Source organism: Diplotaxodon limnothrissa, linkage group LG7 (genome assembly GCF_057381915.1).
Source record: "Diplotaxodon limnothrissa isolate DT_005_m linkage group LG7, D_limnothrissa_male_GT1.1, whole genome shotgun sequence".
NCBI lineage: Eukaryota > Metazoa > Chordata > Actinopteri > Cichliformes > Cichlidae > Diplotaxodon > Diplotaxodon limnothrissa.
The window spans coordinates 29,126,581-29,141,613 of NC_140602.1; the positions used below are offsets into that span (position 1 = coordinate 29,126,581).

Below are 15,033 nucleotides of genomic sequence, written 5' to 3' on the forward strand. Positions count from 1 at the left end.
GTTGCCTGTTGTTTTGTAAATAAAAGCAGAAAGGACACAGGAAGTTGCCTGCTGTCATAAACTAAGAAGTTGCTCACCAGCAGAAAGGACACAGGAAGTTGCCTGGGGTCATAAAACGAGAAGTTGCTCGTTAAAAAGTGAGAAGTTGCTCACTAAAAACATAAAATTGCTAGCAAAACAAATCAAGTAACCTCAGGTGTGCCACAGCAAAAATAAAAACTAACTTAAATCCTTCAAAGCGTCTAAACCCCTCTGGAAATCACTGACCATGGGTCAGAATAATTCAAAGACCTTAGACGGGTCCGATAAAAAATCAAAATTAACTGTAAAACCGAAAAAAATAAAATATAAAAATAGCGGCTCAGTACGACTCCCACTTCCGGTTACGTTTAACCCACGCTCGCGAATCAATGAAGACTTCCATGATTACGTATCCAGAACATGCGGAAGTGCTTACGTGACTGATTTCGTCTCGAACTTAAGAACTATAACTTTAATGCATCCTAATGTATTTCCGGAGCCCTATCCCGAACGATTATCGCCAGAAAACAGGTCAGTAGAAATGTTAAATACTATTTGTGATAAGGAAAGTAGGCTGATTAAAAAGTCCTGTAAAAAATATATGATAGAATGTCGTGATGTGACCAATCGCATGCTACCACTATGGAAAAAAGGACCCGAGCCAGACGTAAATGCTTTAAATCAAGCCAGTGTAGGCTCTAGTAAATCCACTGCAGAAAAAACTAGCCTTATATGCCCATCCGTTCAACCTACGGCTCCGCCGCCTTATGATGAAAAGACAGAATTAATAGCTGCTGCGGCGGCTGCACGTCATCAGCGCGTATATCCTGATTTAACAGCAGAATCCCAAAAGAGTGAGGAAGGCACTGAAATGACACCTAAATCAGAAGAAGATGACTGGTTTAACCTAGATCAAAGACAGGAACGAGAATACACTGAACGAGAAAGAGAGTTACAGGAACATAAAAAGCAAACAAAACAGTTAATGGCAGAGTGTGAGGAAATCATGAAAGACCCTTTAACTGAACGTACGGAAGCTGAACTGCAGGAAGCCGTTTCTGTCATAGATAATCATGTTCAGCGCCACACTAGAGTAGCGAATGGTTTAACTGTGCCAAAAGCAATAACTAACACCAGAAATTTAATAAGGAACTACTTAAAGCAGAGAAAAGAGGAAAAAACTCAAGAGGGCCCCCACAAAAACACCCGTTATAAAGAAAAGCAGGGATCACAACTTAATGACGTCAGCCCCTCCCTTCCGTTCATGATAATAGGGGACATGTGTTGCATTCAACCCCCTAAAATTTCAGAGTTAGCAGCAACCATTAAAGAACTTCCCGATCCTCTACAAAATCCTACAGCCTTTGTTTCTGCATTACAGAGAAGTACCAGATACCACCACTTGGGTGGGCCTGACTATAGATATATATTATGTCAACGAATTCCAGGTGTGACTGAATCTCAGCTTATTGAAGAAGTAGAGGAACTAGACCCTAAAAATGACCAAGCAGCCAACACCACCTCGTTTTTGTGGATAAACGATGACAAAATCACAGCCTTTTTTCAAAATCTAAAGAAATTTCTGCTCACAATGTCTAGAGATAAAATTGATTTAAATGCAGTAACCATGTGTAAGCAAAAGCCAGATGAATCCATTCTAGTTTTTATGAAACGTTTCACACACTGCTGGACTAATGAGGCATGCATGCCTGAAGGAGGAAATGATCAGATTTTCATAACAACATTCTTAAACAATATTCATCCAGAATGCTCACAACTATTGAAGCTGACTGCCACTGATAATCTCTATGACATGAAAATAAAGAACTTTATCACACTTGTCAAAACAAAAGCTGGTGCAGATCTTTTCCCCAACAGCACGAAGGCTAAAAGTGTTAAGATGATGTTAAATTTTGATGTTGAAGGCTCAGAGGAAAGTGAGAAAATGATGTATGCAGGGGCCCCGTCCCCTCAACAAGCGCAGCAGGGAGATTTCAGAAGGAGAGATAGGAGTGGAGACGTATGTTTTTACTGTGGAAAAATAGGACACTGGAGGAGGGAATGCAAATCAGCAGCACATAGGTCTCAACCACAAAACACAGGACCAGCTCCTGCCACTAGGCGTCAGCAGAGCTCTTACAGACAAGGTAACTGGCAACGCAGACAGGAATCACATCAAAGAAACGGCCCCTTTGCACTTAGGGAGCAACCTTATAATCCACATTTTAATCCCCACCCACATGATAACGAAAGACTGGACCAACCATAGGGAGGCCCAGGTGACGATGAGGGACAGTGTGAAGCACTACACACGATGCTGCATCTGCAATTGTCCCGTAACACAGAAAGCTTGCCCATGTTAGATATAGAAATAGGTGAAAAGATTTATTCCTTTTTAGTTGACAGTGGAGCCACTAAAAGTTCACTGTCTGGAAAATTCTATAGTGGGCCTGTTTCCTCTGTGTGCATCAACACCATGGGAATAAACGGAACCCTAGTGCAATGCCCCAAAACTCATTCTCTAAAGACACGCTGGGGCCCAAAACCAGACGAAATTACATATCATCCATTCATAATTCTTCCAAACTCGCCTGTCAATTTATTAGGCAGAGATTTAATGGCAAAAATGAACTTGTGTATTTCATTTAACACAAAGGGTGAAATGTTTGCAGATACTGATAACAGCTATGTTTTCTCTGCCCTATGCACCGACACCATGGAGAAGGAACAGCCTCTGTGTCAGCTGGACGCCTCAGCGGAGAATGAACTCAATATCCATCTGACTGGTATCCCACGTCACACTCTGTGTCAAAAACATGTGCAAACACCGTTACCAGGTAATCCCACATCTGGGAGCCACACTTTTGTTTCTCTCACACTGTTTAACAACATGATAACTGCTCACACCAGTGAAGATAAAACAGTGGTTTTGTCACATAACTCGGACATAGGTTATGACATTACTGCACCATGTCGACACATAGATCTAACCTACCCCATACACTGTACTATCTCTGCTGTCACATTGCCAGCTGAATATCAGAACATGACATTATGGTCAAGAGGTGAGAATGATGTAGGATTTATTGACTGTACACCTTATCATGCTCAGCTGAAAAACAACAAGCCAGTATATGTCAAGCAATATCCCATTTCCGCTGAAAAAGCCGCAGCCTTAGACATCATCATAGGAGATTTATTGACAGCTGGAGTAATAAAGCCCACAGTATCTCCATATAACACTCCTGTCAATCCTGTGCCAAAGCCTAACAAACCTGGCGTATGGCGTTTCACACAAGACTTAAGGCAAGTTAATGCAGTCATTATGCCTCTGCCACCTGTCGTCCCAGATGTTCCCAGCATACTGACAGCTATTCCAGCAACAGCTACACATTTTACTGTGGTGGATTTGTGCTCCGCCTTTTTCTCAGTGCCTGTGCATGAAGACACACAGCCGATATTTGCATTCACACATAGAAATAAGCAGTACACCTGGACACGTTTGCCTCAGGGCATGATAGACAGCCCTGCGGCTTTCTCAATGGTGGTACGTGCTACCCTGGACGGCTTCATTCCTCCAGAGGGCTGTACTCTGATCCAGTATGTAGATGATCTCCTCCTCTGTGCTGAAAGTGAAAAACTATGTCAAACTGCCACACACATGCTACTCCAGCACCTCCAACAGACTGGCCACAAAGCATCAGCAAAGAAAATGCAGTACTGTCAGACTTCTGTTCAATATTTGGGATTTACACTGTCACACGGACAACGTTCCATGACTACAGACAGGGTCAAAGCTGTGACCTCTGTCCCTAAGCCCACTACACAGAAGGAAATGCTGTCCTTCCTAGGCATGGTGAACTATTGCAGACAGTGGATACCAGACTGTTCTTTTCATGACCACATTCTGCGTGAATGCTGCAAAAAAGACAAGCCTCCTCGAATACTGTGGTCCACAGAAATGACTGCCTCTTTCAATGCATTACAGGGAGCGCTGACCTCCGCCCCTTGTTTGGGTCTGCCTGACTACCACTTACCGTTCCACCTGTACGTCACAGAGAACGGCACAACCTGTGCAGGTGTATTGGCCCAAGAGCATGGCTGTGGCTACCGTCCAGTAGCCTTCTACTCAAAGGTGCTGCCAGCAGTAGTTCAGGGGATGCCGGCCTGCCTGAGAGCAGTAGCAGCTTGCTCTATCATGATAAGGGACTGCGAGAAGCTCACACTCTCACATGACACTATTCTACACACCAATCACCAGGTCACGACCATTCTAGCAAACATAACTACACAACATATGACCGCACAACGTCGCTCAGGTTATGAAGCTACACTGACTTCAACAGCAAATCTCACTATAAAAGCAAGCAGCACACCCAATTCGCCAGCACACTTACTCATTCGTATGCTGTGTTCCTCTGACCGACAGGATGGTTCAGACGACCCTGACGATCATGATTGTATGACACGTATACAGGAATCCACAGCACCACGCCCAGACATAGAGCAGACACCAATCCCAGACTCAGTCATTGTTTATGTGGACGGGTCCTGTTCAAAACCAAATGACAACTCATTTCTTTGTGGCTATTCGGTGGTGACATTGCCTGACATCATACTAGAGGCTCACTCATTACCATTTCACTCAGCACAAAAAGCAGAGCTCATGGCTTTAATATGCGCCTGTGAGTTACATGTGGATAAGCGGGTAACAATTTACACTGATAGCCGTTATGCATTCGGTGTGGTGCATGACTTTGGCACATTGTGGAGACAAAGAGGATTTAGATCTGCTGATGGAAAATCGATCGCTAATTCTGACCTTGTTCAAAGACTTTTGCAGGCTATACAGCTGCCATCGGCAATTGCAGTTGTTAAAACGAAGGGGCACAGCACGGCTGACACAGACGAAGCAGTGGGAAATGCTCTTGCAGACGTAACCGCGAAAGCAGCTGCTGCCTCACAGCAACCACCCAGAAAGGAAGTATTATCTTTGCCTTTACAGCTGCCACTTGTCACACTCCCAGACTATTTAGAAACAAATGTTGACCTAAAATTCATACAAGAGCAAGCCTCTGCCTTAGATTACACTTACTGGGAAAATAATGATTGCACCTTAGATAACAGAGACGGCTTATACAAAAACCTTGAGGGTTTGATTGCCCTCCCATCTTCACTACTGCCAATCCTTGTCCGCCATTTTCACGGTGTGAGTCATGTCGGACAAAGAGGGGTAATAGGAGCAATAAAATCAAGATTTGTAATCGAGAAAACATCACACGCAGTAAAACGCATATTAGCAACCTGTCTAACATGTGCACGAATTAATGTAGGAAAACCAAAAGCAAAACATCAGCATTTACCACAACCAGATTTCCCATTTCATACATTACAAATTGATTTTACACACATGCCAGCACAAGGAAGCATCAAGTACTTACTGGTAATAGTGGACCAATTTAGTAAATGGGTAGAAGCTTACCCAACATCAAAAGAAACTGCAGAAGTAGTCTGTCAAAAGTTGTGCAATGAAATAATACCCAGATTTGGAATACCTCACCAAATTAACAGTGATAGAGGACCTTCATTTACATCAGAAGTAATTCAAAAGTGTGCTAAAACTCTAGCAATAGACTGGAAATATCATGTGCCATACCATCCTCAGAGTTCAGGAGTTGTAGAAAGAATGAATAGGACCATAAAAAATCGCCTGACTAAAGCAATGATAGAAACAGGAATGACCTGGATCAAACTACTTCCTCAAATCCTCTGCGAGATTAGAATGACTCCATCCGCAGCAACCAAATTATCTCCATTTGAAATAATCATGGGAAGACCGTTTCCAACACCATGGTCAGCCTCCAGAGGGGCACCGCTATTGGAAGGGGACATAGACACTGCATTGTCTGACTATGTTCATAACCTGGTAGAAACACTGAATAATAACTATCAGAAAGTTTGTCTCTCTCAGCCTCTCCCTTCCATAGATCCAACCCATCCGTGGAAACCAGGAGATGCGGTGTTGGTAAAGTCGCTAAAACCAAGGGCACTCGGGGAGGCCGCGTGTTCCAGCCCCCAGACTGTACTTGCAGTGACGAGAACCAGCATCCTAACAGATGGACAACCTCAGTGGATTCATGCCAGCAGGGTTAAGACCAGCCCCACCAAACCACCTAAGGCGTCGGATCAAGTAGATGACGACTCAGGCGAGCCAACGCCCGGATCCAATACACCTACACACACACAATCACTGATTAACACACAACGCCTGAAAGAGCCACAGCAAGGTACTCGAACATCCAGCAGGAATAAAAAGCCGAAAGTACCGCACAATGTCTAACCTGATAAAGATAGACTCGTTTCATCCTGATAATGGAGAAAATGAAATGCCCATTGTCATCACACGACGCTTATACGGGGTCTCTCGAACCTGGGACCAGGCCAGGAGACGACTAAAGAACTGTCTTTTTTATATATTTAGGTTATTAATCATATCTACTGCATTAACCTTAGGATTTTTATTTACTATTTCGTATTGTAAACTGCAACCCTGTTCACATTTCTGCAAGCCACATTTTGCTGACAATACCTGATGTTCCATTTGGCAAGACACCCACCTAGTACACTCGTCACGTTCTCTAAAATCAGTAGAAAGCAACACAGACACCACCAATAAACCATCTTATGCACCCCCTAGAACAGGAACTAACGCCTGGTATGAAAATGCCAGAATAGCCGCTCGTGACTTAGGAAACAGTAACTGTTATGTCTGTTCAAAGGGTAATCCAGAACAGGTAATAGTGGGATATCCAATTTCAGGTTTTCCCTTAACAAAGATGCTATTCAAAAATGATAAAAAGGGGCCCTTAACAGTAACCCTGATTGAAGCGGTGCGAGTAGAACTAAGCCCTTTAGATTGTTTACTCATATACACAGGACAAGTCTCTAGTAAGGATGTTAGCATGATTAATGATTCTACCCACCCCTGCAACCAAATGAAGCGCCCCGAAGACCGCACTGAACCTCTTTTGCCCCCAACACAGGTGCGCCATCACCCAAATATCTTGATGACATGCATACACCGACCAAAACTTGAAAACATGAATTATGACGCACAAAACTATACATTCTTTTCTGACTCTCCAGGAGCACGCTGTAACGAAACATGGCTAGCAGCGAGTGTCGACAGGACACAATATAGACATATGCCTTTTTATATATATGCATATATAAGTACGCATTCAGATAACTCAACAATCCTGCATTCGCCCAACACACTGAACGACTCGTACTGGGGAGGCATATTAAAAGGCTTTACAGCTTCGCGCCTGACCAGACCAATCCCACATGCTTATTGGATGTGCAATAATACTCTTAGATTAGCCTTACCTGTTAATTGGACCGGCACCTGTGGTCTAGTAACTTTAGCTCAAGAACTACTGATACAACAAACCTCGGATCTGCCTGTATCCAGCAGACGGACGAAACGCTCCGCTTATTCACATAACGTTTACATAGATGCTATAGGAGTTCCACGCGGGATACCAAATGAATTAAAGGCACAAGGAGAAATATCAGCAGGGTTCGCCTCAATACTACCGTGGATACAGGTAAACAAAAATGTAGGCTGGATCAATTATGTTTATTACAATCAGCAAAGACACACCAATCTGACCAATACGGCCCTTAAAGCCCTAGGAGAACAGATGTCTGCTACCTCCTTAATGACCATGCAAAATAGAATGGCCTTAGATATGCTGTTAGCTGAGAAAGGAGGTGTTTGTGCTATGTTTGAAGATGTTTGTTGTACTTTTATTCCCAATAATACCGCCCCTGACGGTTCATTCACACAAGCTATGAATAAACTTGAAGCATTGCAGATAGAACTAAGAGCCAATACAGGTCACGGTCAGTGGTTAGACAAGTGGATGCAGGACACGTTTGGGAAATGGAAGGAACTAATTATAGCCTTTCTAACAGTTGTAGCATGTATTATTTTGTTTTTGATGATTATTGCCTGTTGTGTGATACCCTGTGTACGCTCAATGATAACCCATATAGCTACCAGTACAGCTACTTCAATGTATTTGCAATTAGCACAAATTGATCCTGAGGATGTGCCAGATGTTACCAATGATGTTCCTGATGTGTATATTGAACATTAGGTTGTGAACTATTACATTTTATGATTTGCTTTTTATATTATGTTATTACATTTGTGATTTTTCCTTTCTATTTGAGTTATTATTTTAAAAAAAATAATAATAAAAAAAGAGTGGAACTGTTAGGTATTTTAGTACCATGGGAGCATTTACTGGATATTGTTTTATAGTGACATTATGCAGGAAAACTCTGTCATCCAATAAGGCCCCTTTGTTTTAGTTATTTTTCTCTTTGACCCAAGAATTGATGTGTGAGAATCACAGGCTGGTACAAGGTTGAAATACCACAGAGATCACTCCCTCAGCTACATTAGTTTCTTAATCTTTTAGGAGACGCCTGTTGAGGCCAAATGGTTTGTTTCAGATTTCACTAATGTAAGAACTCTTTGTTTTGTGCCTTGAAAATATGTCGCTGAGATAATCACAATTGTATCTGAACTAATAAACTACACAAAGGATGCTTCTTCACCCAAGGGCAGGAAGACGCTCCCTTATCTTGGTCTGTACTGGTTTAAACTGATAATCTGCTGTCTCATGAATTTTACCCTCTATATAAACTGTTGTACTTGTGAATAAAGTTGAGTCACTTTGGGAAGACAATCTAAAGCAGTCTCTGTTTTCTTGTTCTCCCAAGCTGCTCCCGAGCTCGTACTAACACGCTGAATGGCATGCTTGAATATTACTTGAGAATATATTTGACTGTGTTACAGACTAAGGGACATTCTCTGCTGATAGGTGAAGGTACATTCTCTGCTGATAGACGTCCACGCCTCGAAGGAAGTCGATCCACGGATTAGGCCCTGGAAACCGTTTCCTTCACTTTCGATTACTTAATATATTATCATGCTGTTTACAACGAATGTACTATTGCTGTGATTTATTACTGTTACTGAAAGTCCGCGGCTCCGAACCGTAGTAAAGGGACCTCTGGCTAATACCGTGGGTTCCGTGTTGGGCTCGTAGCCGAAAAATAGCTTTACTTTGCTGTGTGGGTCAACTTTGCTTGCGAGAGACAGAGAGAGGCGTTGAAAGGTTCCAACGGAACTTATTGTTTTTGTAGGAAAACATGAACACGGTGTACAGTCGAGTCTTAATAGCTTACTTACAGCTGGGCTCGTCAGGCACTCTTCTTGGCTGCAGTGGTTATTATTATATTTACATGTTTCCAGCTCCCGTTTCTGCTCGATGACATCTCGTACTTTTCCTTTTTCTCCCTCTCTTGCTCACAGACACATAACAAGTATGGCAGTCCATTCTCCCTGCAGCACGGACTACACTGCCCATGATGCTACATTCTTTAGAGCTATGCTTGTAGCATTCTGCCTATTAGCTTAGCACAACAACAACAAAAAGGCGCTCTCTCACCCAGGAAACACGCAGAGAGCAAGCGTCACGCTGCCGCCTGGAACAACAGAACATAGCTGTCAAACAAAACCCAAACAGTCCTGACCTGTGACAATATGAAACAGGGAAGTACCGCCGTGTAATCCATTTATTTCAACAAAGTAACTGTATTCTAAATACCATCTTTTTAAACAGTAACTGCACCGGAATACAGTTACTCATATCTTGTATTTTAAATACGTAACGGCGGTACATGTATTCCGTTACTCCCCAACACTGGATACAGTCGACCATCAGAGTGAAGTGAATCACGATTGTGATGTTTACAGAACTTTTATTTTGAAAGGTCGAATGTAAGGCGGAAGGAAGGGATTAAAAAAAGGGAAACAACGAAAAACGGTAGATTAATAAGTTAACGCTGCAGACTGTGTTGCCGCTGCAAGCCTGAGAATTAAAGAATGGAACTGAGAAATACTGAAGGTGTCATCATTAATGTTTGAGGCATGCAAACATTACATTGGCGACGAGGATGGGATGATAGTGCAAAGATCAAGATGAAGGTGATCGCAGATGCAACTCGTCGCGCCAGACCACACACACTAAGTCTGGGTGACACAGTGCTGCATCGCCAACCCAAGCACAACAAATTATCCACACCATACAATGCAAAACCCTACAAAGTGACTAAGGTTAAGGGTTCTGAAATTACAGCTACAAGGGATGGACACTCAATTGTCAGGAATGCCTCATTCTTCAAGAAAATCAGACATGGACTTGAAGATGCCCCACCTGGACGGCATGTCGACCCCGCCTTAACAGACAAGCCCAGATACCCAGTCAGATCAAACAGGCGCGCACCTATGCATCTGTCTGATTACATCAGATCTAAGACTTGAATATCTGAGTGACCAGTTAAAGGTTATGCTGCGTGTAACATGTTTGTTGTTCCTGAATCTAACACTGTAACCAGTATTATAGTGTTGAATGTTGATAGTGTTTAGTCAGAGATCTGTGCAAATACAGTGCTGTTTAAGTGATGTTTAGGTGCGGAGAAACTCAAGTAATAAGAACGTTCAGTAATTTTATTAGGTGTCGTAGTCATAGGTTCAGATTAATAATTCACCTCACTGAGCACCTAAATTTGTTAAAGAAAAAAAAAAAAAAAGGAGGTGATTGTGATGTTTACAGAACTTTTATTTTGAAAGGTCGAATATAAGGAGGAAGGAAGGGATAAAAAAAGTGAAACAACGAAAAACGGTAGATTAACAAGTTAGCGCTGCAGACTGTGTTGCCGCTGCAAGCCTGAGAATTAAAGAATGGAACTGAGAAATACTGAAGGTGTCATCATTAATGTTTGAGGCATGCAAACATTACAACGATGTCAGCAGCTGATGACCTTCTCTGTTCCCCTCAGGGAATGAAAATCAAACATTCAGTTTTTTCTTAAGGTCTGAAAGGATGAAGGGTCATCTCAGGAACTGGTACTTACTTACAACGTTTGAATTTAGCCTGACTCTGTTAAGTTGCAGTGCTTTAAGTGGCCCAAAAGAGGTGCCGGTACTCTATTTTTTTTCCGCCTCCCCTGAGGTAACAACAACTATTGAATGGGTTTTATATACAACAGTCAACAGACAACCTTATACAAAATAATAAATCATTTTATTAGTTTGTGGATTTGCTTGAGCTAGAAAGAGCTACTGAACATAAATAAAATGTGCAAAAAGGTATTGAAATTTCTTTAACAAAATGCACATAAAATAAATTATAAACTAATTTGTATTTTGCTCTCTCTTGAGTCCCTGCTGGTATCAGCAGCAGCACTTGTAAAGTGTACCTGCAGAGCTTGGTAGTTCTCCCATACTACTGTGACACCGGTGCGGAAAGGCTGAGTTTTATCTTTCTCTTATCTTCTTTCCACAGGTGATTTGTGTTTTTTAAAAGGAAGGAAACCTTCCTCAAAGCGGGCAGAGCAGTGGAGCCGCCGAGGGAAAAGCACACGAAACAAAACTGTAGAATTAAAAATATAATTTATTATGTTTAAATAGTTAAAAATATAAAATGAATTAAAACAACCTTGGCCAAGGGAAGACACAATAAAAATCAATAACACAACATTAAAAGTCCAGTGGAATCCACCACGGCCTAAAAGTCACAGAAAACTAAGAGGTCCAGCGTAGTATTAAAAGAGGGAAACCCAGCGGAGTCCTCGCCTTCCTCCCCGCATTCCACGTCCTGATGCACTGAAGAAAGGGAGGGAGCGGCAGTCACTATTCCTTTGGCAGTTTACTTTATAAAAAGGATAAGTCAAAGACTTACCCGGGTGGGCAGAGCTCTCAACTCCGCCCGCCGCTTCCTCAAACTGCAATCGGCACCGCGGTCTCACTGCTTCTGTTCTCCCGCAGTGCACGAGCTGGCTCTTGTCGTTATTGCCACCAGACTGCCGCTACGCGTCCCTAGTCGCTGGTCATCTGCCTTTTTTTCCTCTGATCGTTTCCCCTTTCCAGTCGCTGGTAATCTCTCTTCCCAGTCGCTGGTCGTCTGCTCCATCTGATCATCTCTACTCTCTGATCGTCTGTGTCTTTCCTCTGTCTGTCTCGCATTCTCCGTGTTACATTTTTTGTTGAACACCGGCTCCAAACCTCTTATGTGTCCTTGAGCACTCTGTAAATTACCTTTTCTTTTCTCTCAGGTGTGTCCAATTAGTAAAAACGGGGGAAAAGGCGGAGTCTCTCCAGGACAATTTGCCGGCAACTAAAACATGCAAACTAAATAAAACACTGCACAAAAATATAACCAATGCATGCAATATAAAAAATAAATATGTACACTTCACATTAAAATACAGCACAGCAAAACAACGTCCGTCCTTCCCTGGATGACACTACTTTCACTGTTCTCTCACTTGAAGCAACCCAACGCACTGATAAAACACGGCCTATCACAAGGAGACTTTGTCCAACATTGTGAGCACTCTCGGTTAACTCCCTTTGGTTTTTTGGTGATGCATGGTAGAGGGAGTAAAGCTGATCTAAGAATATTTTAAAGTGGTTGATTCCTCCTACCTCCTTCAAAACATCACAAACTGCCAGTTCCAGTCTGTGATTGGAACAATGCCAGACAAACAGGTAAGGGAATTTGGAACAAAGCTGCGCAGCAACTCCTGCTTTCCTCCCAAGCATCACTGAGGCTCCATCACAAGCAAATGCCAACAAATGTTCCTGTAGGTAGTGAGGGTCAAAGCCATTATTATGAAGACATCCTAACAGTGCTTCAGTGATGTCCTTTGCTGTGGTCCCCTGCAGCTCAATCAGTTCAAAAAATATTGTGTCTGGATTTTCACTGGAAATAGCTGACCGCAGGCACACGACAAGCACAGACTTTTCACTTATTGTAGTGGATTCATCAATGAGCACACACAATTTTCTTTCATTCATCACTATGTCATTGACTACCTTCTTTTTCATTTCAGCTGCAATGTGATCCAGTATATTTGCACATGAGTTATTAGAGTGCAAAACTCTGCCCATCTTGACACCATTTAAGACTTGCAACTGGACATCTATTGGCATGTCTGTAAAGGGACGCCCATGCTTGCCAATCTTATAAGCTGTTCTAAACACATTGCAAGTTGAAGCGTAGTCAGCCTTTCTCATATCTTCAATGTGTTTTTGCATTGTATTTTGTGTTGCCTTCTCTTTTATTTCAACTGCTTTCTTGTGATAAATTGAGTCTCTGTGCTCTTTTATTTTCTTTCGTAGTGAGTTTTGTTGTGCAGCCTTGTCCCTTCCAAAAGACGAGATTAAGCACCCACTCCACTCCTGCGACACTCTCTGCCCTTGCTGCATGTCCACGCGAGCACAAACTTGACTACACACACTACAACCCAACTTTTGATTTCTGCTGATCAGCCACTTGTAATTTGTGGAGAAATACCGGACTTGTGCTTGGGACCAACATTCTGGCCACTCGTGCTCGCTAACGCGGCTGTTGTCATCGGTAGAAATGGTGTCATTCTCGTCCTCGTCGTCGCAAAAAGTGCCGTCGTCCGCGGCACTAGTGCAGCTTTCATTAGCTTGCGCCTGACCTGCAGCGATATCATTCTGGCTCGGTGGGGTGTCAGCCAGCGAGTCCTCTGATTCTGACCTTGTTCTTTTACTACTCAGAGTCTGAAGCCAGGAGAGCATATTAAGTGTTCATTGTTTTTGTATTTTAACCGAGCAGCTGTTTGCGCGTTTTACACACCCTCTCCGGACCACGTTGAGTTGTTGACATGACAACGGCAAAAGCGACGCATGCGCTTTTCACTTGTAAAACACATTGGTGTATGGGTAATGTAGTCTCTGCTCTCGGTGGGACGAATTAGGAAGCGTGCTTGTGAAGGGCGCTCTGAAAAGCGGCAGCGCAGCCAAACGATTATAACAGATGTGCAAATGAGAGTACCGGTACGCTAAAAGCACGTTCTGGGCGCATGGAGAGGTGGCGGTACTCTCAAGAGCTATATTTAGAAGTGGCGGTACTGAGTACCGGCGCGCACCGGCCCACTTAAAGCACTGGTTGGGATTCATTGAACTATCAGCCATCCACCTGAGCCAGAGCTGCTGTTACTGACTGTATTAAGAGACTCGGAGCAGCACGGATATACATCAGTGAGGACTGATGTTTATTTGTTTCCTTCATACAGAGTGCAGTAAAGAGCAAAAAACGGTGTCAGCCCACCTGCTCCCAAGTGTGTCACAATTTCGGAAGCTTTGAGAACTTGTAACAGAAGTTGTGGGTCTTCATTTTCTGTCTTCGGATTCGCCCGGGATGTTCGGATCTGAGCTGAGTGCATCTGTGACAGGAACCAATCAGACATCTGCTGATGCTGATGGAGAATCTGAAGCACTTAAGCTGAAACATGACCAGCAGGTGTCAGTGTGACATCACTGCACCTTCTCTCCATCAGTCTGGTGATATTTGTTCAGGTGTGTTTTACCTCAGGTCGGAGCTGTAAAAGTCTCGATTGACCACAAATAGAAAATAAGCAGGTCTGTGTCTCTCAAACTTCTGACTGCCTTTTTTGTTTGACACTGAGGAGAAGTAATCCAGGATCAACGTAAGGCGGAAGGTCCGACTTGTGATAGGGCTCCCACACCCAGCCTGAACACAGTCCGGCCTGTAGTACATGTGTCTGACCTGGATTCATGTTCTTATATGTAATAAAATTTAAAATAAAAAAACAGTGAATATGAGTAACATTTAGGCTAGTAAAATATTTTACAGCATTACGATTATATAAAAGGTGAGAATATGTGAAAGAAATGATCTGCTGAGTGAAGCAGAGTGAAGATGAGTGTGAAAACTGTAACAATAATAACCCCTGGTGCGACTGATTATTGGCAATAAACAATAAAAGTATCAGTATTATGTCTCAGCTAACACGAGGAGCTTCATGTTTTGCCTCGTGTATCTGGTGGAGGTGAGTGCATGAATTATGGATGAGGTGATCATATCTGCCTTCCTCGTA

General features: G+C 42.9%; 1 pseudogene; it reads right to left on the reverse strand.

The window, feature by feature from the left end:
- Positions 1 to 9,573: 9,573 nt before the first annotated feature.
- On the reverse strand, positions 9,574 to 14,693 carry LOC146628475 (E3 SUMO-protein ligase KIAA1586-like; annotated as a pseudogene).
- Positions 14,694 to 15,033: the final 340 nt, after the last annotated feature.